This window comes from Mixophyes fleayi, chromosome 6 (genome assembly GCF_038048845.1).
Source record: "Mixophyes fleayi isolate aMixFle1 chromosome 6, aMixFle1.hap1, whole genome shotgun sequence".
In the NCBI taxonomy this organism is placed as follows: domain Eukaryota; kingdom Metazoa; phylum Chordata; class Amphibia; order Anura; family Limnodynastidae; genus Mixophyes; species Mixophyes fleayi.
Genome location: NC_134407.1, coordinates 1,350,588 through 1,375,811, shown reverse-complemented (window position 1 = coordinate 1,375,811; position 25,224 = coordinate 1,350,588). Strand labels below are relative to the sequence as shown.

General features: G+C 42.7%; 1 protein-coding gene and 1 long non-coding RNA gene across 8 annotated transcripts in view; both read left to right on the top strand.

The window, feature by feature from the left end:
• LOC142160701 (uncharacterized) overlaps nt 1-11,506 on the top strand; it is a 31,623-nt gene extending 20,117 nt beyond the window's left edge. Inside the window, exons 2-3 of the long non-coding RNA XR_012693286.1 lie at nt 9,087-9,352; nt 10,292-11,506. This is a non-coding gene — a long non-coding RNA (uncharacterized LOC142160701). The remainder of the gene's footprint in view (nt 1-9,086; nt 9,353-10,291) is intronic.
• Nucleotides 1-25,224, top strand: part of LOC142160698 (uncharacterized) — a 302,469-nt gene that overhangs the window by 57,724 nt on the left and 219,521 nt on the right. The gene's annotated exons all lie outside the window — the stretch shown is intronic.

Sequence of the window (25,224 nt, the reverse complement as noted above, 5' to 3'; positions counted from 1 at the left end):
CATCCTATCACAGTACCGCACATCCTATCACAGTACCACACATCCTATCACAGTACCGCACATCCTATCACAGTACCGCACATCCTATCACAGTACCACACATCCTATCACAGTACCACACATCCTATCACAGTACCACACATCCTATCACAGTACCACACATCCTATCACAGTACCACACATCCTATCACAGTACCACACATCCTATCACAGTATCACACATCCTATCACAGTATCACACATCCTATCACAGTACCACACATCCTATCACAGTACCACACATCCTATCACAGTACCACACATCCTATCACAGTACCGCACATCCTATCACAGTACCGCACATCCTATCACAGTACCACACATCCTATCACAGTACCACACATCCTATCACAGTACCGCACATCTTATCACAGTACCACACATCCTATCACAGTACCACACATCCTATCACAGTACCACGCATCCTATCACAGTACCACACATCCTATCACAGTACTACACATCCTATCACAGTACCGCACATCCTATCACAGTACCACACATCCTATCACAGTACCGCACATCTTATCACAGTACCACACATCCTATCACAGTACCGCACATCTTATCACAGTACCACACATCCTATCACAGTACCACACATCCTATCACAGTACCGCACATCCTATCACAGTACCGCACATCCTATCACAGTACCGCACATCCTATCACAGTACCGCACATCCTATCACAGTACCGCACATCCTATCACAGTACCGCACATCCTATCACAGTACCGCACATCCTATCACAGTACCACACATCCTATCACAGTACCACACATCCTATCACAGTACCGCACATCCTATCACAGTACCACACATCCTATCACAGTATCACACATCCTATCACAGTACCACACACCCTATCACAGTACCACGCTGTACCACACAGTACCACACATCCTATCACAGTACCACACATCCTATCACAGTACCACACATCCTATCACAGTACCACACATCCTATCACAGTACCACACATCCTATCACAGTACCACACATCCTATCACAGTATCACACTGTACCACACATCCTATCACAGTACCACACATCCTATCACAGTACCACACATCCTATCACAGTACCACACATCCTATCACAGTACCACACATCCTATTACAGTACCACACATCCTATCACAGTACCACGCTGTACCACACAGTACCACGCTGTACCACACAGTACCACACATCCTATCACAGTACCACACATCCTATCACAGTACCACGCTGTACCACACAGTACCACGCTGTACCACACAGTACCACACATCCTATCACAGCACCACACATCCTATCACAGCACCACACATCCTATCACAGTACCACACATCCTATCACAGTACCACACATCCTATCACAGTACCACACTTGTACCACACAGTACCACACATCCTATCACAGTATCACACATCCTATCACAGTACCACACATCCTATCACAGTACCACACATCCTATCACAGTACCACACATCCTATCACAGTACCACACATCCTATCACAGTACCACACATCCTATCACAGTACCACACATCCTATCACAGTACCACGCTTGTAGTCACTGAGCTCTTCAGAATGACCCATTTTGTATCACAAATGTTTACAAATGAAGACTGCATGGCTGGTGCTATATGTTATACACCTCTGGCAACGGGTCTGATTGAAACACCTCAATTTAATAATTAACAGGTGAGACCAAATACTTTTGTTCATATAGTATATATATATTTATGTATTGGATAATTTCCTATAATGTTATCTAATTCAAATGTTTATAAAAATGTAATTGCATTTTGAGGCCTATAAGGAGAAAATCGCTATATAAATATAATTGTTATAATTCATAAATATAATTTACTATGTATGTATAGCTGAATTTTATTATGAGGATATTATATGTGTTTATTGTTGATAATGAATGAATGTGGCACAGATTAGTACTATAATGCCATCTTATCTAACTGTAACTGACAGTGCCGATTCAGGACTCCGCCCCGCTGTCGCGTACGGGGGATATGTGCTTTTCGGCACGTGGCTGGTTATACCTATGCGGGCAGTGGTAGGCAGTCCGGATCCCTCTGGAGAATCCAGCTCATGCTCTCCGGCCTAGGGTTGCTTTAGCACTATGGGGGGGGGGGGGGTTACCCCACGCTGCGGGTAAAGCCTAGTACTGGTAAATATGGGGGAGCACAGGCTCTCAGCTCTAGGGCTGATTAGACTTTTTTTGGAGGGGACACATTATTTTGATAAAATGATTTTTAATGGGATTACAGGCTTTTAATGTAGGATACACTTTAAGCGTATCAATGTTTCTGATTCGCATCTATATGTGCAGTTCTGTATACTAAGTAAAATACGTGGGCACAATGTAACATATCCATTGTAAGCGTAATTTGCGTCTAGGGGAGGGCTGGTAAACTTTAGCTCGGAGGGCAACACTGGACTCAGTAGCCTGTTAATAATATTTTAAAGGAAAAAAAGTGCAGTTGGCCCAGTGACCCAGCCTAAGGTAGCCCTCCAAGGGACCGGCCCTGGGCAGTAGACGCCCTCCTACCCCCCAGCCCAGCCAGCCACTGTTTGCGTCCATCTCGACTTAAGGCTCTCTTCTCCGGATATACACTGGGGGCCTGAGTTATTAAGGAGAGGAAGGAATAAAAAAGGAGTTACTTTGAACCTTGGCAAAACCATGTTGCATTGGAGGGGGAGGTAAATGTAAAATGTGATGGCAGAGTTATAGTTGGGGTAGAGCATGTCCTAGATAAACGTTAAATTTCAGTGTAAAAATAAAGCTATCAAGTATATGTGTTCTAGATAAAAAAAAAACACATATTTTCTCATAATAAAATTCATCTATACATACACAAAAATTATACTTATTCATCATAATAATTATATTTATAATAGCGATTTTCTCCTTATAGGCCTCACAAGGCAATTTTCACTTAAAGAAAATTACATTTTTTGAAACATTTGAATTAGATTACAATATAATTAATAATATAATATAATTATGCAAAATAATAAACTATTATATTATATTGTCCCAGAGAACATTTACTCTTTTTTTGCCTTACTTTTCTTAAGGACTCAGGCCCTGGGTTTTAAATCTGCCTAATTATGTTATTCTATGAGGCAAGACCTTTACACGTAATGGCTGTGCGTCTCTTCCCGTGCGCATTACATCTGATACAGGAAGATAAACTTTACTCTCAGACACTAGTCACAGGACTACGTAGACGTATATACCTTTCTAAAACATTTTGTTATTGTTAGATACTGGTTGAAAGGCTTTTGTGGATTAAAATGTCCCATTAGAAAATCACGATGATAGAGAATTGTGATGATTAATTCCTGATTTACCTGCAGAAAACCCTGCAAACATTTACATAGAGAACCTGCTTCCTCCTGTACTCATTCCAGATTCACTGCCGCAGCAGTCTCCTTATTCTAATGACTGGCATATTCTTCTGCCATGCAAATAATCAGTCCCTAATTCCCAGCAGATAGGCATCTTTCTGATGGAACAAATGCAAAATCTCTAGCCCTTAATTCTATCATTAGTATTCAGAGCAGATGATAGCTAAATAACAGGGAAAACTGTCTGGGTTGCTGTGTGGGAAATCTAATATTGATTTGTTAAATAGTGTCAAGAAGTCAAAATTGACTAATCTCCAGTCGATTGTTTATGAGGCAGTTAGTAGAGAAATGGATGCCCCTACTTAATTAATAACTCATTACTGAAATTTGATTATATGGTTGTATAGTGAGAGTGTCCCTGGTTCAGTGTCGGGAAGCCTCCTGTGTTGCTGATTGCTAACACGCCTGGATTCTGCTGCCCACTTTCTATTTAGTATCCTCATTCATTTTCTCAATGTTTCCTGGACACGTTGTACGACCTCTTATATGTAACAAGACGTGTTATTCCTCCTGGCCACTTTGCATGACAAACTCTGATTCCCCATATATGTAGCGGAGACGTGTTATTCCTCCTGGATCATTGTATGACAGACTCTGATTCCCCATATATGTAGCGGAAACGTGTTATTCTTCCTGGACATGTTGTTTATCAGGCTCTGATCCCCCCATATATGTTGTGAAAATGTGTTATTCCTTTTGGACATGTTGTATGACAATCTTTGATCCCCCATATATGGGGAGACATGTTATTCCTCCTGGACATGTATGACAAACTCTGATCCCCCATATATGTAGCAGAGACGTGTTATTCCTCCTGGACATGTATGACAAACTCTGATTCCTCATATATGTAGCGGACACGTGTTATTCCTCCTGGATACATTGTATGACAGACCCTGAAACCCCATATATGTAGCGGACACGTGTTATTCCTCCTGGACATGTTGTATGACAAACTGTGATTCCCCATATATGTAGCGGAGACGCGTTATTCCTCCTGGATCATTGTATGACAGACTCTGATTCCCCATATATGTAGCGGAAACGTGTTATTCCTCCTGGATCATTGTATGATAGACTCTGATCCCCCATATATGTAGCGGAGACGTGTTATTCCTCCTGGATCATTGTATGACAGACTCTGATTCCCCATATATGTGGCGGAGAAGTGTTATTCCTCCTGGATCATTGTATGAAAGACTCTGATTCCCCATATATGTAGTGGAGACGTGTTATTCCTCCTGGATCATTGTATGACAGACTCTGATTCCCCATATATGTAGCGGAGACGTGTCATTCCTCCTGGATCATTGTATGACAGACTCTGATTCCCCATATATGTAGCGGAGACGTGTTATTCCTCCTGGATCATTGTATGACAGACTCTGATTCCCCATATATGTAGCGAAAACGTGTTATTCCTCCTGGATCATTGTATGACAGACTCTGATTCCCCATATATGTAGCGGAGACGTGTTATTCCTCCTGGATCATTGTATGACAGACTCTGATTCCCCATATATGTAGCGGAGACGTGTTATTCCTCCTGGATCATTGTATGACAGACTCTGATTCCCCATATATGTAGCGGAGACGTGTTATTCCTCCTGGATCATTGTATGACAGACTCTGATTCCCCATATATGTAGCGGAGACGTGTTATTACTCCTGGTCCTCAGGATGTGATGACTGCAGAGCAGGTTTTGCCGGGTACATTATATTCTGTACCCTTGGAATGACTGCTGGAGGGCCTGACGATGCCAGTTTTCCTCTTTGTATTTAGGGGAGGAAGTAAAAGTGTGTGGTGGTCTCATTATTTTGATTAAAGATGGAGTGCGGGAGGAACCCTAGTATTTGGAGTTATGATGATGATAAGATGATGGTAGATAAGTATTTCTTACACTATAGGAAATAGGGCACAATTAATAAGTATTAAGATGGAGAAGAGGCCAATATTTATTTTCATGGGGGCCATTATAGCATTATTTCTATAGGGCACACTGTGTAATTATTTCTATAGGGGCCACTGTATAATTATTTCTTTACGGGGCATTGTATAAATATTTCTATAGGGGGCACTGTATAATTATTTCTATAGGCCTCACTGTATAATTATTTCTATAGGGGGCACTGTATAATTATTTCTGTAGGGGGCACTGTATAATTATTTCTATAGGCCTCACTGTATAATTATTTCTATAGGGGCACTGTATAATTATTTCTATAGGCCTTACTGTATAATAATTTCTAAAGGGGGCACTGTATAATTATTTCTATAGGCCTTACTGTATAATTATTTCTATAGGGGGCACTGTATAATTATTTCTATAGGGGGCACTGTATAATTATTTCTATAGGCCTCACTGTATAATTATTCCTATAGGGGGCACTGTATAATTCTTTCTATAGGCCTCATTGTATAATTATTTCTATAGGGGGCACTGCATAATTATTTCTATAGGCCTCACTGTCTAATTATTTCTATAGGGGGCACTGTATAATGATTTCTATAGGCCTCGCTGTATAATTATTTCTATAGGGGGCACTGTATAATTATTTCTATAGGCCTTACTGTATAATTATTTCTATAGGGGGCACTGTATAATTATTTCTATAGGCCTCGCTGTATAATTATTTCTATAGGGGGCACTGTATAATTATTTCTATAGGCCTCACTGTATAATTATTTCTATAGGGGATACTGTATAATTATTTCTATAGGCTTTACTGTATAATTATTTCTATAGGGGGCACTGTATAATTATTTCTATAGGCCTCACTGTATAATTATTTCTATAGGGGGCACTGTATAATTATTTCTATAGGCCTCGCTGTATAATTATTTCTATAGGGGACACTGTATAATTATTTCTATAGGCATCACTATAATTATTTCTATAGGGGGCACTGTATAATTATTTCTATAGGCCTTACTGTATAATTATTTCTATAGGGGGCACTGTATAATTATTTTTATAGGCCTTGCTGTATAATTATTTCTATAGGGGGCACTGTATAATTATTTCTTTAGGGGGCACTGTATAATTATTTCTGTAGGGGGCACTGTATAATTATTTCTATAGGCCTCACTGTATAATTATTTCTATAGGGGGCACTGTATAATTATTTCTATAGGCCTCACTGTATAATTATTTCTATAGGGGGCACTATATATTTTTTTCTGTAGAGGGGGCACTGTATGATTATGGAATAAATGGGGCACAGTTTATCAGATTTGTAAAGGGGACACATCATGTTTGTTCTCACCATTCAGTTCTACCAGAAGGGGCCCAATGCTACTCAGTGTGTCTAGGTTCTTCCCTCTACCCCCCTACAGGACCATGACGGATGCTAAGTAACACAGGCTGTCAGAGAATGGGAGGGAGTCTTTTATTAAATGTGGTGAAAGGCAAAATAGTGTAAATCGCCTCTTAGATATTCCTCCAACCACTGTTTAATGCAACTCAAACATTGTATTCTTTTCACGGCTAAAAGTCGGGATGGTGATTTGTAGGGGGCCGGTTTTGATATCTGCACTTTTTTTGTGGTCTTCTGTCAGTACTATCAGTATGCCCTGATGTGAATGAGTTCTCTGTACAGCGCTGCAGAATCAGTGGTGCTATATAAATAAATGATGATGATGATGATGATGATGCCCTCTCATTCGTCTGCTTGGTACATTGCCCCTCAGAGAGGTGGAGTTTTTACTACTACACATCCAATTCCCACACAGATGTATATTACTGCCATTTGTTCACCATGATTAGTAAATAATATATACAGATAACATTATACATCTTAATACAGAATATTAAAGAAAAGCTTCTAAGGAGCCAAAATATGTCTGAGCAACACAAGCTGTATATCCACAAATATGGTGAGGTGATGAAACCAATCACAGACTCACAAGATGAGTTATCTGCTAGGAAGCTATAAATACTTAGTATATTATCAGTACAGGGGTTCCAGGTCCAGTAGAATGTATTTGGGGTGTTGTGAATGATGCTAGATATATATCCATAACATATATACTTACCACAAACACGTTGCATCATCGTAGATTTCTGGGCACTCTAGATATGAGTTATTAATCTGAGTGTGTGTTTAGGGGTATCCTGAATATTGTGAGGTAATAAACCTTATTCCTGTAATATGCTCAACTAGATGGAGTATTTCCATGAAGTAGCTAATTTAGCACAGTACCATGGAAGAAAGGGGAGAGGTGTTTGGAGAGATGGCGTTGGGATCTATTAGGGTCAAGGTGCCACTGACAGTACATTGTTTAATTTATTTTCATTTTTATTTCAATTTTCATATTTAATATTTTAATTTTATTATTTCTATTTTCTTTTGATATTATCTACATTTTTATTTTCATATATTTATTTTTTATTTCATTATTATTGTATTATTATGCTACTGACTTTATTTTCCAATATTACATGACTTCCATTATTTCCATAGTTTTTGCTGTCAGCGCAGCAGAGCCTGTTTATCACGTATTGTGATGGTTGTTGTACCACCGTGATCGCGGTTCTGTTATCACTGTCTAAAGGTGGCAATAATAGTTAAAGGTATTAAAATGTGCTATTTCTGTGAATAAAGTATTTTTTAATGTGCAAAGATTTTGTAATATTTTTCCTTTTTCAAAAATAATTGAATCTATTTTTTTCTTTTTACATTAATTGAACTAGAAGTTCAAATTTGCTTCAGTCTGTATTGGAAATGCTTCACAGTCTAACTAATTGCTGAAATTTTTCAAACTTATGCAAGTTTGAAGTATTTCAGCGCATTGGACTATTGTTATGATGGCGTCCGACGCCCTTGTTTGATGTGATGCCATCGCCTGAGCTCCTCGATGCCATCTGTGACCTACTGAGATGGCGGCAGTATAGTCTGGTTCTGACATCAGAGACTCAGTTAGCAATAGGTTAACTTGCACGTATTGTTGTCTAATATCAGTCTGGAATGAGTAAGGTATTTCCTCAGCCCCTCCATTAACTCACTATCCCTCTTCCAATTGATCTTCAAAGCTGTAACGGGCCAGTGGCTAAAGTACAAAGGGAAGATTGATTGTCATCCTCCCACTCTCTTTCTCCAATGTTTAAATACACACGTTCTACCGAATTACTTTCTCTTATTAAACTCCGATATGTACAGGGCCGTATCTCCCTGAAAAATACCCTCACAGCTCTTTGAAAGGAAATGTTTTACAGTAAACAGGCAATCTGAGTTTCTCTCTGTTTTCTTCTTGGTTGGATGAGTTTTGATCTTAAATCAAAGTAGTTCAAAAAAGGAATAAAAAGGAAACTTCATAAAAAGAAACATGGAAGATTTACATGGTGACAAAAATAAGAGGTGTTTTCTTCTATTTGTCAAAGGAGAGAAATGCTGGAGGCTGCGTGCGTTCCAGCCAGAGATAAGCGTCTAGGGAGGGATTACTATACCGTGACTATAGTCTTACACACACACATAGATATAGATATATAGGTATGTATATGCCTCTACCCTCTAATCTCTATCCTGGGCACCGCAATGGGGCAACATGTTGATGTCACTATTTCTGGAGATAACATTACAATGCGTCAATAATGAGATATGATTTTACGTTAATGATCGTGTTCTGCAGGTATTGGACCTTTTACCCAGATACAAACACTGAGAGATAAATCATTGCTGCTGCGATGTCAAATGCACAGAGCTGATCACGTAACCTCTCTTCCTACAACCACTGTTCGACCATTTCTCCTTTCTGGTATCCGGGTGTCTATTCTGACCGCACTGGACCTATACGGAATGTGAAGGGAATCATGGGAAGAAACATTGTAACCAGCCGCGTACATCAGAATGCTGGGAAAACAATGTGATGAGCGTTGGACCCTGGGGCCGCTGCAAGTAAGAAGCAATAGATCTCATGATTCACCTCATGGAAGAAAGCAGCTTGTATTTGGCTATAGTCAGCTAGATGCTGAGATGTTGTTGTCTTTTTATAGTAATTATTTGTATTGTTTACCAGCTGCTGTAGTGCCTGCAGCATCTGAGTGTTTTACATGTCACCTGCAGCGATGACTGGAAAGACAGATGTGCAGACTCCATAAACTAGTAATACAGGAGCGGTCCAGGAGGGTGAAAATGACCAGGAAACACTTACACTAATTGTTGTAGAGGAAGAGAGACACTCGGAATGTCACCTGCAGTGTCCGAGTGCAGTATACATTACCTTGTTCTTGAGTCCATCAAGGAGACTCATTAACTGCTCCATCAAACAGATCACAGGAGAAGCACCTAAAGTGTCCGACACGTACAATGTGCAGACACTCAGCTCCCCCTCCACATTCATGCATCCAGAGAACTTCGTGCAAATACATATAAAGCAGTTCATTATCAACACATTCCTTCCTATATTTACACACTGAATTCTGACAGCTTAGTCCCATCACAATTTCACTACTAAAATATACACCAGACGCCTTGGTTGAACCCAGCAAGCCACATATGTCCAATCACCACACAGCCAAACACTTTGCTCATTGTGTGTTTCCGATAATGTTACAAACACAGGCCCATCATTCAGCTAATATTTCATATTATTCCCTGTTTGAGCACACAGAATTACTGGCGCTATATATATATATATATATATATATATATATATATATATATATATAAATAGATGATGATAGGTAAGGAATGGTGTCCGTGGTTCTATATTTCTGTATCTTCACCACATTTTGTCTCTGTAGATATTTGAATATTGATCTATTAGATTTACTTTATATTTCTATATGTTCCAGACCGCACGATAACATGTGATGCTGGTCTTCTCTCTCACAGAAACCTACATGTAGTTACTATAGTCCACCTGGCATCAGAGCTCTGATACAGTCATCTTAGGACAACGCAGCCAGACAATCAGCCATATTTATATGTGGATCTCTGCTGGAAGAATGGGACATGATGCTTATGATCCAAGAGGAAAGAATGAAATGTGACAGGCATGGATTATTTAAAGCATGCAGATGCAATCGTGGAGGCTGTACACTTTGATAGGAGGAGGGGGGACTGGGTAACACAGCAAGAAAAGCAAGGGATTTCCTGCACAGGGCTCCAAAAACTCAAGCAAATAATTACTGAAATAGCAGCGTAGGATTACATTCCATCTTGTATGCATAGATGTCAACATCTGGGTCCAACATTTTGACAATTCTATTAAAATGCACCAGCGTTCTTCCCTCTAACACCTGTTCACCCTAATTTTCTTTCCTAAGCAGCTCACTAGTAGACAATGTAGATGCCAAATCATTTATCACTTTTTAAGTGCTTCCATATGTGTTTGTTAGGCCTGTCCTGGCCTCAGGCAAGCTGCTTTTCAATGTATTAAAATTCAGCAGTTTGTAGACGGTGATGTTTCATTGAGCTCAGGTCTGGCAATTATTAGCCTAAATTATAGTTCACACATGACTTGACAAAGTGGCCGATGCATTTCAGAGAGGAGGGCAGCCCGTCAATATGTTCCATGTTAGAGAAATGTCAGAGACCCCTCACAGTGCAGGGCGAGTCAGAGGCTGACAGACCCCGTGGGACTACCAAAAATGTCAAAAATGCTACAGTGGATATGAATGACATCAACGAGAGAACATGTGTTCCGATAGAAGCAATTAGCTCCAATCTCCCTGCATCTCACACTGGGAGATGCACAAATTCACTCATGACTGCCTGTGTATTTATACCCAGTGACTGAGCATGTGATCCGGCCCGTCCAATTAAAACACATTTCCTGGGATCAGAATCACTTGGCTGAAATATTAAACTATGACATCTTTTGAGAATGAATGTTGACATTGTATTGTGTTTTTGGGTTGCTTAAATACGATAATGGACACATATTTCTTCCTCTCTGCTTCTACTTGTGCTCAGTGCTTCTATGTCAATAGACTTCTCAAAAATATGGCAGCATACAGTGAGGAACTACAAAGTGGTATCCTGATTAAGCAGATCAGTTCTGACAGTCTGGTAGTTTTCAGTCCACATTAAACTATCAGCACATGACATCTATACTATGTGTGTCATTTTGTTTGTTGTATTTGTTGTGCGGTTAGTAATTAGTTAATGATCGTATCCATCCAGCCACTGTTCTGTCCTGAGTCACCTCCAGTCCGGAGATCAATGAACCTTGTCAGTAGTGCATTGTATCGCTAAGAAGGTCTTGTCTCACCAGCCATGGCTAGGAGCAGGTTTGTCACAAGGTGGGAGCAGTAACATTAGGCATCGGGTAGTGTGATAGGTTATCAGCCAATGAAGCTGTTAGAAACTGATCTACCTGCATCGTCCTGTGAAAATGCTGAATTTCTGCCAGAGATAAGAGCTTAGGGTATGATAACCAGTATGATCTGTATGTAAATGTAGCGGCTGGATGATACACTTTGTCTGTAGCATTACATTTGTCTTATCTTCTCACACATAAAAACAATGTCTATTGTTGCCTGGAACGAAAGACATAAGACGTAAATGTTAAACTGCGGCTTTTGCAATCTCTTACCCTTTTCCTCTGCCGATCAGTACATGGAAATCTGGCTACTCCGTGTAAATGGCCTGTGAAGCTCCTGGTGTCTGTGACATCCAGCATTTGGACGTGTGATAAGAGAGAGCGTCTATTCGCTCTCTCCTTCTTCTACTGAATGGATTATTAGACACACTGTCATTTTTCTAAAGATCAACTTTGTTTGTCACTTGTACTGTGTGGGGACAAAGCATAAATATCCAGCGAGCATTAAACAATGACTGTGAAATGAAGCAGTTTAGATCTTCACAATTTATAACCAACTCTAAATTATACAGCAACATGTCTCTGTAATAGTCTCTGTATAATAAAGTGCTAAGCTTAGATACATGCAGTGTAATAATGTTGAATTATAAACGTTTTATATCACAGACAAGACTCATTCTTTAATCTCCTACTCAGGTAGCACAAAGTGATGATAATAAAGCATCAATCTTAAATGCTCAATGCACTATTGTACTTTTTTGTGTCCCGCGTTAAACAAGATGTAGGGGTGACGTCACAGTTTCACCCAAACTCTGAATTCAGTCACTAACATTAGAGGGAGGAAAACAGAGGAGACATAGAGAAGAACATTTATACAGAAAGTTCCGTGGAATAGTCTCCCAGTCGGTGTTTTCAGAACTCGTACAGTAATATAATATTCATGTGTCATATCGCTGTATTGAAGAGTTAGATCTAATATATATATATATATATATATATATATATATATATATATATATATATATAGTAAAAACAAATACAAAAGTGCAGACTAGATGGATCTGTAGGTTTTTCCCTGCTGATAAATTCTATATTTTCATGTATCTTTTGTTTTACCACCTATTGCTTTCCTGGCATCTTAAAAGTAGAGAATAAGGAGGTTTAGTAGTGTCCATAAAGATATGGTGACATTTGTTTGGTTATCATTGATCTTCGTCATCGGTCACAACTGTACATCCATGATCCTCTAACAACCTAAGAATGGTTGGACTTTGTGCTCCAGCCGAGGGGATGATGCAAGTGATGATCATTGTTGATGAACTATGAGAGTTAGGAGAAAGGTTACACTGCACAGCATCTTTATGTGCATGTTAGATGGTAGTGTACTTGGCACTGTGTTCGGTCTGTATAAGTACACAGCTTATCGCTCTTGTCTGCGCAGGTATAAGCGCTGGAGACCATTTGTCAGGTAACTGGATAAGTATATGTGTATGTATGCTGTACACTGCACAATGCTGGAATGATGACATTAGTTGAGCGGTCTGGTACAGAAACCTCATCAACCTTAATTTTGACAGTTCACACATCTGTCCGTTTCCAGTCGCTCTACTCTAAGGCAGCCAGTGACAATTGTTGGAAACTCGTTATGAGCGCAGTTAATTAAAAGGAAGACTGTGCAAATGCGTTCTAATCTGATCCGACTAATGGAAGAGTGCATAAAATTGCTAATTAGAATTTCATTAAAAAAGGTGGCTCTTTATCGGGCTGTGAATATCGCAACCTTTAAGAATCCTTTCAGGGAAAGCTTAATTCCTTTTCAAACAGAAATATTCTTTTCAAGATATTCTCAATTTGCTCAGAAGGAGCTGGTAGCAGAGACAGGAATGGAAAATGTTTCAGACGTTTAATATTTGAATTAAAAAAAGAGAGAAAACATAAAGGCAGATACTAGGTGAGCCGCCTTCATCTCCTGAAAGATGAAAGATCTGTTTGAAAATATATTATTGTACAAATGAAGCAATCAGCCACACATAAACATAAAGGAAGTTTTAGACTGTACATGTTCATTTGTATATTATTTAGTTGTTACTTAACCTTATCTCTGCTGAATTATTATCCTATATAAAGCACTACTACGTTATGCAGCTCTGTAAGTTGAGGGGATCATGATACAAACAAATGACATATAATGACATGAATCAGAAGGTAAAGATGGCGCTGTCCATGTGAGCTTACAGTCTGCAAGGTGTGGGGAAGAGCTGACACAGAAGGCAGTAGAATGATCAGGAGCTTTAGTGGAAAACCCTCTTTAGAAGTAAGACGAGAAAGAGGCCTTCAAGGATCATACAAATATCAATGGGGTTGAGGAGAGTCTGATAGGGTTAGGCAGGGCGCTCCATAAAAGAGAGGGGAAGTCTTGCAGCCATGTGTGGGATGAGGTTATGAGAGAAGACCTTAGATGAGAGCAGAAGGTAACTGGAACAGCATTTATGAATGAAGTTGGACATAGAGGTGGGACAGGAGTTATGGAGGGAATTAAGGCAAACTTCAGTACTTAGATCAGTGGTTCCCAAACTGTGCGCCTAGGCTACATGGGGTGCCTTGAAACTCTCAAAGGGTTGCCTTGGCCAGGGCCAGTGGTAAGCAAGGTGGGGGACTACTATGTAATTATTTTCGCTATGGGGTGCCCTGAAGAAATTTTGGAGACCCTAAGGGTGCCTTGAACTGAAAAAGTTTGGAATCCACTGACTTAGACTATTTTATGTGATGCCGATGAAAGAATTGAGGGAGAGGACTATCAGATAGGGGGTGATGAGAAATGTAGATGAGAGTTTAAGCTGCAATCGAGGGGATAGTTTTGTCATTGGCAGGCCAATAAGGAGGATTTAACCTGCCTGGATCAGGAGCTTAGTGGCATCTTGTTTGAAAACTGATGTATTTTGGAGATGTTGCACAGGTGGAAGCGCCATTCTGGATGTGAGAAGTAAAGGAGAGTAAAGAGTTGAGGGAGACATGTAAACTGCCAACTTGGGAAGTTTGGAAATTAGAAGTAAAAGGAGAAATGATCCTAAGCCCCTGAAGGAAGGATTTTTTGCCAAAGGGAAGGTTGTAATAAGACATTTTTAAATGCACTTCTAAAAAGTGTTTGCACACACAAATAAGTAATGTGTTTATTCCTTGTTCTTCTCTGTTTGTGTCCTTTGTAACGTCAAAGTGCAACCTTGAGACCTTTTTCCATTGCTTAGCGAGTTTTCTGCAGATCTATTCGTAGTGCACTTTTATCATTGCTGTGTAAACGTTTCATCTTAAACTATCTGTCTATAGTTAATTAATGAGTGTAAGAAATGTCTCTGTTTCGCCCATCTGTACCACGGCATTACCACATGCCGATATGTACTTTACCAGTAAACCCGATCTCACTAGGGCCTTGTCCACTCTGTCACTTTAATGTCTACTGGAAATCAAATTAGATGGGTATAGATATCTAAGGATCCAGCTATTAAATACTTAAAACCAAGGAAGCTCAAAAAATATCCTGTGTTAATGAAGAACCTTTTATAATTCATGTTCCCTCGTCTTCAGTCATTGGGAAAACAAACATAGCGACAGTGTAAGGAATGCAAGATGAGCTGGGGGAGTGTTAACCCTGCCTGCTAATACTTGTGGAACGAGGACTTGACGGTTAATTCCAGAGAGCATGCTGGGAGGACGGAAATCTTGATTGCTTTTCCCTGGCTTTGTGGCCAGGAGCCATTATTCCTACTTGTAAGAACAGTTCATAATGAAGGGAAAGTACTTTATAATCCTAGAAATGACAAACACCATTGACACCATGCTGGGGACTCTTTGTGTGTTTAATATTGTGATAATTATTATTCTTATACATTTTTATGTGTACATTTGGGCTGCAGAGTCAATTATGTGATCTTTGCAGGTTTTAAACAATGGTTTTAATACCTGGCTGAATTTGTGGTCAGTACAAAGTCCTGTATTCTCCGTATTCCTAATCTGCAGAAACGGTAATGACAGCCTTTACTGAACAATAGCTGTCAGGGGCTTGCCTGTTAGCAACTGGAATAATTAAACATATTTTCATTATTGACGGAAACATTGGCACAGAATATTTTTATGTAAGCATGAGCCATCAGAGTTATGATCTGCTAGAGGCCTCTTTATTTTACAGGAACTCAAGAAAATTGCTTAAAGGAGCAGATCCCAAATATTATGCTCATGAATTGACCTGAAATGTTTTATCAAACCAACCCCTCTTAGTCCGTAAAACAGACAGGAGGAATAAAGGAGTGATTACACTCGGTGCACACGACAGGCTTTTTAACCAATTAGCGGACAAATTTTACATGATAAACTGTTAGGTCCTATATCACATGAGTGTGTACGCTCCTACGATCATGTTTTATTACACCAAAGTACATTGTATCGTTTCATTTGATTTTCTTAACTGACTGAAAATGTGGAAGTGAGTACACACTCACGAATAGCAGTGTAGGCAGATCTTTATAGAGTGGTCAGAGTCACGATCTTTGCAGCAGATGGTTATGACAGATGAAGATCACAGACCTGAAGGTAAATCATGTAGGTGCCCACTCATAAATCCACATGCTCATCGGGACTTTGTCACGGGCACTAGGAGTCTTTACCCAGGGATCACCAGGTGATAGGCTTACCAGAGCAGTATAGGTGGTAATATGGTACTCTGGTAGCAGGGTGATCACGGAACAGGAAATAGCAGATGATGAGATGCTCAGGAAAGTCTATGACTAGCAGCACTGGCAATATGAAGGTAGTAATACACGAGGAACTGTATGGACAAAGGACACGTGAAGGTAGTCAGTGGTCTGCGGTAGCAAGTTGTACCACTGCTATAGTGAGGAGGAATGTCCAACAGAAACGAGGGGGTGATGAGAGTCAGCGGTCTGCGGATAGCAAGTTGTACCGCTGTCTGAGTGAAGGAATAGAATCCAAGTGGAGGTATCCGGGGAGTCAGTGGTCTGCGTTAGCAAGTTGTACCACTGCTATGTGAGAGGATACTGGAATAGGTGAAACTGGAAACAGGGGTCAGTGGTCTGCCACCAGCAAGTTGTACCACTGAATATATATGTGAGGAGGTGCACGGGGAGAGACTGCAACACAAGATATACACGGGCACCTTGACTTTGATCCACAGTAATATGCACAATATAAATGTATAGATGACTGAACAACACTGCCAATATAGAAAGTCTCTAGAAGGAATCCAGCACGAGATAACACAGTCAATTATGGCAATAGACTCAGCGGATAGCACACTCCAGAGAAGAACCAACACAGTCCAGCAAGGTATGCAATACACAGCACAGTCAATGGGAAGTATGCATACCGTGGTTCAGGAGAAGGCAGTCAGACAGGAGTGCAGAGATACCTGAACGGCAGGAGGCCGGCAGGATGCAAAGTCCCTGGATGGGTGAAGCGATGGTCTAGCAGGTGCAGCGCACAGGTAGGTAGACCAGCAGGGAACACAGGAAGGCGTGGAGAGCGGATCAGCAGTAGATGGATGAGTAGCGCTGAGGAGTAACAGCAGCGGGTCTCTGCGGGAACACGGAGGTAGCCAATAGCAACCAGCAGGTGCAGTAACGATGGGACACGGGAGAGCAGAGCCGAACTGGAACTGTTGATCACGGAGAATAGCGGGTAGCAATAGTGGCAGCAGGCTCAAGGAAACACGGGAGAGTTGACAAGGACTGAAGACTGAAGCGCACAGAGGCAGCGGATAGGAATCAGCCAAACAGTCACGATGAAACACAGACGGGTTGCAGGTTGAAGACTGTAGTGCACGGAGGCAGCGGATAGGAATCAGCTAGCAGTCACGATGATGAAACGCAGACGAGTTGCAGGTTGAAGACTGTAGTGCACGGAGGCAGCGGATAGGAATCAGCTAGCAGTCACGATGATGAAACACAGACGAGTTGCAGGTTGAAGACTGTAGTGCACGGAGGCAGCGGATAGGAATCAGCTGGCAGTCACAATCATGAACAGGTGAGTGGGTGTGAATGAAAGACTGTAGTGCACGGAGGCAGCGGATAGGCATCAGCTAACAGTCCCAATAATACATGGTAGAGTTGAAGTGGATAGAAGACTGTAGTGCACGGAGGCAGCGGATAGGAATCAGCTCACAGTCACGATGATACAGTAGATGGTAGAAGTGGTATGGGAACCACAGTAGTAGAAGTGGTTTGGAAACCACAGAGGTAGAAGTGGTTTGGAAACCACAGGAATCAGCTGGGCTGAATAAACGAGGAAACACAGGAACACCTTCAGAGACTCATGGGGAATGAGACTCCAAGATCAGGCAACGTGGTGTTGACCACAGGTGCTTAATATAGGGAGGTTGCCTGATCTGCCAATTAAGTTAAAGGAACATACACTGAAGGTTTAGAAAGGGCTGCGCATGCGCAGTCCCTCAGGATGGAGGACGGCCACGGTTCCTAAATGTCCGGGAAGAAGCACTCACAGTCCGGTGAGTGACAGTACCCCCCCTTTTAAAGGTGGGCACAGAACGCCTGGAACCGGGCTTGTCCGGATTTTTGGAATAAAACTTCTTCAGAAGGGCAGGAGCATTAAGATCTTCAGCTTTGATCCAAGAACGCTCCTCAGGACCAAAGCCCTTCCAATGAACGAGGAAACGGAGGACTCCTCGCAAAATTTTTGCATCCAATACCTCAGTAATCTCGAAATCCTCCTCCTGATGAACTTGAACTGGCTGCGGTGCTGAGGGAGGAGCCGAGAAACGGTTGATAATGAGAGGTTTGAGCAAGGACACATGGAAGGCATTGGAAATCCGAAGATTCTTAGGAAGAAGAAGTTTAACACATACTGGATTGATAACTTGAATGATCCTATATGGACCAATAAAACGAGGGGCGAATTTCATAGATGGGACCTTCAAACGAATATTTTTGGTAGATAACCAGACACGATCTCCAATTTTTAGTGGTGGAATAGCCCGCCTCTTCTTATCTGCGAAAGACTTATATTTGTTAGATGTCTTCTTTAAACAGGTTTTGACCTGAGACCAGATATTTTTGAAGGTCTGACAAGCAGTTTCGACAGCAGGAACTTGGGTGGGCGGGAGGGCAGGAAATTCCGGAAAAGACGGATGGTGACCGTAGACCACAAAGAATGGAGTTTCGGATGATGACTCATGGTACATGTTGTTATGGGCGAATTCAGCCCAAGGGAGCAATTCTACCCAGTTGTCCTGGTTGGCTGAAGAGAACATCCTAATAAAAGTCTCAAGATCTTGATTGACTCGTTCCGTTTGTCCGTTAGATTGCGGATGGTAAGACGATGAGAGTGCTAATCGTATGCCCAAGGTTTTACAAAGGGCCCGCCAGAATCTGGAAACGAATTGTACTCCTCTATCTGACACAATCTCAGACGGACATCCATGGATGCGGAAGATTTCTTTAATGAAATGTTCAGCCAGAGTAGACGAGGAAGGTAAACCGGACAGAGGGACGAAATGAGCCATCTTCGAAAATCTGTCTACCACTACCCAAATAGTATTGTGATTCTTACTTGGTGGCAAATCAGTAACGAAATCCATACTAATATGGGTCCAAGGCTTGGACGGAATGGGTAGTGGTCGCAGCAACCCTGCTGGAGTTCTGCGGGAGGATTTGAACTGAGAACATAAATCACAGGAAGCAATAAACTCTTTGACGTCTCTCCTCATTGAAGGCCACCAGTAACTTCGAGAGAGAATCTCAAAGGTCTTGTGTTCACCGGCGTGTCCAGAAAAACGAGAGGCATGGAACCACGAAAGGATTTTCCTCCTCAGAGTAGGAGGCACGAGGGTCTTCCCAAATGGTAGCATTTTGGTGGATGAAGCAGCCAGAGAAATACATTTGGGGTCTAGAATAGCATGGTTGGGAACCTCTTCTACATCAGAGGACGTCACAAAAGCTCGAGATAGAGCGTCAGCTTTCTTGTTCTTAGCGGCTGGTTTGAAGGTTATAATTAATTCAAAACGGGAAAAGAAAAGAGACCATCTTGCTTGACGAGGGTTCAAGCATTGGGCAGATTGCAAATATGACAAGTTCTTATGATCCGTGAAGATCGTCACCGGATGGCGAGCTCCTTCCAACAAGTATCTCCATTCCTCTAATGCAGCTTTGATGGCCAGCAACTCCTTGTCCCCGATAGTATAATTTTTCTCTGCGGGCAGAAGACCCCGAGAGTAGAAGGCACAAGGATGTAATTTTTGTTGCTCCGAGCGTTGGGAGAGAATAGCTCCTAAGCCCACATTAGAGGCATCTACTTCTAGGAAGAAGGGGAGTGTCACATCAGGCTGTCGAAGAATGGGAGCAGACGAGAAGGACTCTTTGAGAATTTGAAAGGCTTGGAGAGCCTCAGATGACCATTGCTTAGTATTAGCCCCTTTCCGAGTTAGGGCCACAATAGGAGATGCAATGGATGAAAAGTCTTGAATGAAGCGTCTATAGTAATTGGCAAAACCTAAAAAACGCTGGATGGCACGAAGAGTAGTTGGCTGAGGCCAATGTAGTACAGCATTTACTTTGTCTGGATCCATCTTCAGGCCAACTCCGGAAACTATATACCCCAAGAATGGAATCTGGGGTAACTCGAATGAACATTTTTCCAATTTACAGAACAATGAGTTTTTCCGTAGTCTGGAGAGGACCTCTGCCACATGTTGGTGATGAGAAGGCAGGTCCTGTGAGAAGATCAATATGTCGTCCAGGTAGACAACGACACATACATATAATAAGTCCCGAAAGATCTCATTGATGAAACCCTGGAAAACAGCGGGGGCATTACACAGCCCGAAGGGCATTACTAAATATTCGTAATGCCCATCTCTGGTGTTGAACGCGGTCTTCCATTCGTCACCGGAACGGATTCTAATTAAATTGTAGGCACCACGAAGATCCAACTTAGTAAATATCCGAGCTCCCTTAATGCGATCAAATAGCTCAGTGATCAGCGGAATGGGATACCGATTCTTGATAGTAATGGCGTTGAGTCCACGAAAATCTATACAAGGGCGTAATGATCCATCCTTCTTTTTGACGAAGAAGAACCCAGCTCCAGCGGGAGAGGTGGAAGGTCGAATGAACCCACGCTGGAGATTCTCCTGTATGTACTCAGATGTGGCTTGAGTTTCAGGTAACGAGAGAGGATAGTCCCGACCCCTGGGAGGAGTCTTGCCAGGTAGAAGGTCGATCGGACAATCCCAAGAACGATGAGGAGGAAGACGTTCAGACTGAGCTTTATCAAACACATCGGCAAATGAAGCATACTGAGGAGGGAGTCCCGGGGAGGAAGATGAGATGGAAGATTGCTGTACTTTAAGAGGAATAACTTGAGAAAGACAACGATGGTGACATTCAGACCCCCAAGACGTAACTTGAGGGGTGCGCCAGTCAATCTGGGGAGAGTGACACTGAAGCCATGGAAGGCCTAAGACAATCGGACTTGTCGTAACTGGAAGAATTAAAAACGAAATTTCTTCATGGTGTAGTACACCAATCTGAAGGGTTACTGGAGACGTACTCTGGGTGATGAGACCATTGATGAGACGTGATCCATCTATAGCCGTCACAGTAATGGGTGTTTTTAAAGTGATCACTGGTAGGGACCATTGATTCACTAGTGATTTAGAAATGAAATTTCCTGCTGCTCCGGAATCAATCAATGCCTGTGACTCAAAGGATTTGGTAGCAAAGGAGATCGTAACATCAAAAGCACAGACTTTAGATTTCATAGACAATGGAGAGGACTCCAGGGACCCTAACTTCACCTCTCCAGAACTAGTTAGGGCCTGGCATTTCCCGATCTCTTAGGGCAAGAGCTGAGCATATGCGTGGAATCAGCACAATAGATACAGAGTCTATTCTTTACTCTTCGTTTCCTCTCCTCTGAAGATAATTTGGAACGTCCTATCTCCATGGGAATCACAGAGGATGGAGCTGGACGAAATTGAGGGTTTAAACGAAGAGGTGCTTTGACAGCCGTTGTTTTCTCAGACTCTCTTTCACGAAATCTCATATCTACACGATGGCAAAGAGAGATCAAATCTTCTAGTGACGAAGGAAGCTCTTGAGTAGTCAGTGCATCTTTAATTTTATCGGAGAGCCCCTGCCAGAAGGCGGCAACTAATGCTTCAGTGTTCCACTGAAGTTCAGAGGCTAAGATCCTAAATTGAATGACATACTGTCCTACTGTATGGGAGCCTTGTCGCAAACGAAGGATGCTGGAAGCAGCGGAGGTCACACGACCTGGTTCATCGAACACACTTCGGAACGTGGAAATGAATTTGGCACTATCTTGTAGAATTGGATCGTTTCTTTCCCACAGAGGGGAGGCCCAAGCCAGGGCTTGTCCAGAAAACAATGAGATAAGATAGGCCACTCTGGAACGATGGGTAGAAAAATTTTGAGGTTGGAGTTCAAAATGGACTGAACATTGGTTAAGGAAACCTCTACAAGTTTTGGGGTCCCCGTCGTATTTTGACGGAGTAGGCAGGTGAAGCGTAGGAACTGTAGACACCTGGGATGGCACTGGGGAAACGGAGGAAAGCACAGGAGCTTCAATATTAGCTGTAACAGTCTGTCCAGATGTTCCTTGGGAGGTTAACGATTGGTAACATTGAAGTAACAGCTGTTGGCGAGCATCCTGTTGCTCCACACGGCTGACCAGGTGCTGCAGCATCTCTTTAGCGGTAGGTTCCGTATCTGGGTCTGTCATGGCCTGATCTTACTGTCACGGGCACTAGGAGTCTTTACCCAGGGATCACCAGGTGATAGGCTTACCAGAGCAGTATAGGTGGTAATATGGTACTCTGGTAGCAGGGTGATCACGGAACAGGAAATAGCAGATGATGAGATGCTCAGGAAAGTCTATGACTAGCAGCACTGGCAATATGAAGGTAGTAATACACGAGGAACTGTATGGACAAAGGACACGTGAAGGTAGTCAGTGGTCTGCGGTAGCAAGTTGTACCACTGCTATAGTGAGGAGGAATGTCCAACAGAAACGAGGGGGTGATGAGAGTCAGCGGTCTGCGGATAGCAAGTTGTACCGCTGTCTGAGTGAAGGAATAGAATCCAAGTGGAGGTATCCGGGGAGTCAGTGGTCTGCGTTAGCAAGTTGTACCACTGCTATGTGAGAGGATACTGGAATAGGTGAAACTGGAAACAGGGGTCAGTGGTCTGCCACCAGCAAGTTGTACCACTGAATATATATGTGAGGAGGTGCACGGGGAGAGACTGCAACACAAGATATACACGGGCACCCTGACTTTGATCCACAGTAATATGCACAATATAAATGTATAGATGACTGAACAACACTGCCAATATAGAAAGTCTCTAGAAGGAATCCAGCACGAGATAACACAGTCAATGATGGCAATAGACTCAGCGGATAGCACACTCCAGAGAAGAACCAACACAGTCCAGCAAGGTATGCAATACACAGCACAGTCAATGGGAAGTATGCATACCGTGGTTCAGGAGAAGGCAGTCAGACAGGAGTGCAGAGATACCTGAACGGCAGGAGGCCGGCAGGATGCAAAGTCCCTGGATGGGTGAAGCGGTGGTCTAGCAGGTGCAGCGCACAGGTAGGTAGACCAGCAGGGAACACAGGAAGGCGTGGAGAGCGGATCAGCAGTAGATGGATGAGTAGCGCTGAGGAGTAACAGCAGCGGGTCTCTGCGGGAACACGGAGGTAGCCAATAGCAACCAGCAGGTGCAGTAACGATGGGACACGGGAGAGCAGAGCCGAACTGGAACTGTTGATCACGGAGAATAGCGGGTAGCAATAGTGGCAGCAGGCTCAAGGAAACACGGGAGAGTCGACAAGGACTGAAGACTGAAGCGCACAGAGGCAGCGGATAGGAATCAGCCAAACAGTCACGATGAAACACAGACGGGTTGCAGGTTGAAGACTGTAGTGCACGGAGGCAGCGGATAGGAATCAGCTAGCAGTCACGATGATGAAACACAGACGAGTTGCAGGTTGAAGACTAGTGCACGGAGGCAGCGGATAGGAATCAGCTAGCAGTCACGATGATGAAACACAGACGAGTTGCAGGTTGAAGACTGTAGTGCACGGAGGCAGCGGATAGGAATCAGCTGGCAGTCACAATCATGAACAGGTGAGTGGGTGTGAATGAAAGACTGTAGTGCACGGAGGCAGCGGATAGGCATCAGCTAACAGTCCCAATAATACATGGTAGAGTTGAAGTGGATAGAAGACTGTAGTGCACGGAGGCAGCGGATAGGAATCAGCTCACAGTCACGATGATACAGTAGATGGTAGAAGTGGTATGGGAACCACAGTAGTAGAAGTGGTTTGGAAACCACAGAGGTAGAAGTGGTTTGGAAACCACAGGAATCAGCTGGGCTGAATAAACGAGGAAACACAGGAACACCTTCAGAGACTCATGGGGAATGAGACTCCAAGATCAGGCAACGTGGTGTTGACCACAGGTGCTTAATATAGGGAGGTTGCCTGATCTGCCAATTAAGTTAAAGGAACATACACTGAAGGTTTAGAAAGGGCTGCGCATGCGCAGTCCCTCAGGATGGAGGACGGCCACGGTTCCTAAATGTCCGGGAAGAAGCACTCACAGTCCGGTGAGTGACAGACTTTCAGTCATTACCTAAATCGTTACAGCAATCACATCTGCAGTAATTTTCTGTAGTGTGTACCCAGCTTTAGGGAACAGTATCCTGGGCAGCGTGGAGTTACTATGGGGAGATCCCTAGCAGCGTGGAGTTACTATGGGGAGATCCCGGGCAGCGTGGAGTTACTATGGGGAGATCCCGGGCAGCGTGGAGTTACTATGGGGAGATCCCGGGCAACGTGGAGTTACTATGGGGAGATCCCGGGCAGCGTGGAGTTACTATGGGGAGATCCCGGGCAGCGTGGAGTTACTATGGGGAGATCCCGGGCAGCGTGGAGTTACTATGGGGAGATCCCGGGCAGCGTGGAGTTACTATGGGGAGATCCCGAGCAGCGTGGAGTTACTATGGGGAGATCCCGGGCAGCGTGAAGTTACTATGGGGAGATCCCGGGCAGCGTGGAGTTACTATGGGGAGATCCCGGGCAGCGTGAAGTTACTATGGAGAGATCCCGGGCAGCGTGGAGTTACTGTGGGGAGATCCCGGGCAGCGTGGAGTTACTATGGGGAGATCATGTCGAACAAATCTAATTGTTTTTTTTGGCTGGGTGACTAAAGTGACATCAACGTGGAGGTGTAGATGTAGCTTATCTAGATTTAAGATTTTAGTAAGGCCTTTGACACTGTCCCACGTTGATGACCGATAAATAAATTGAAATGCTTGTGAATGCCTGTTGGAGTGTGTGAGTGGAGAACATATTGGTTTAAGGATATATGACAAGAGAGTTGTAGTAAATGGAATATATTCAGAAAAGGTGGAGTTTACCAGTGTAGAATCCCAAAGATTGAATTTGA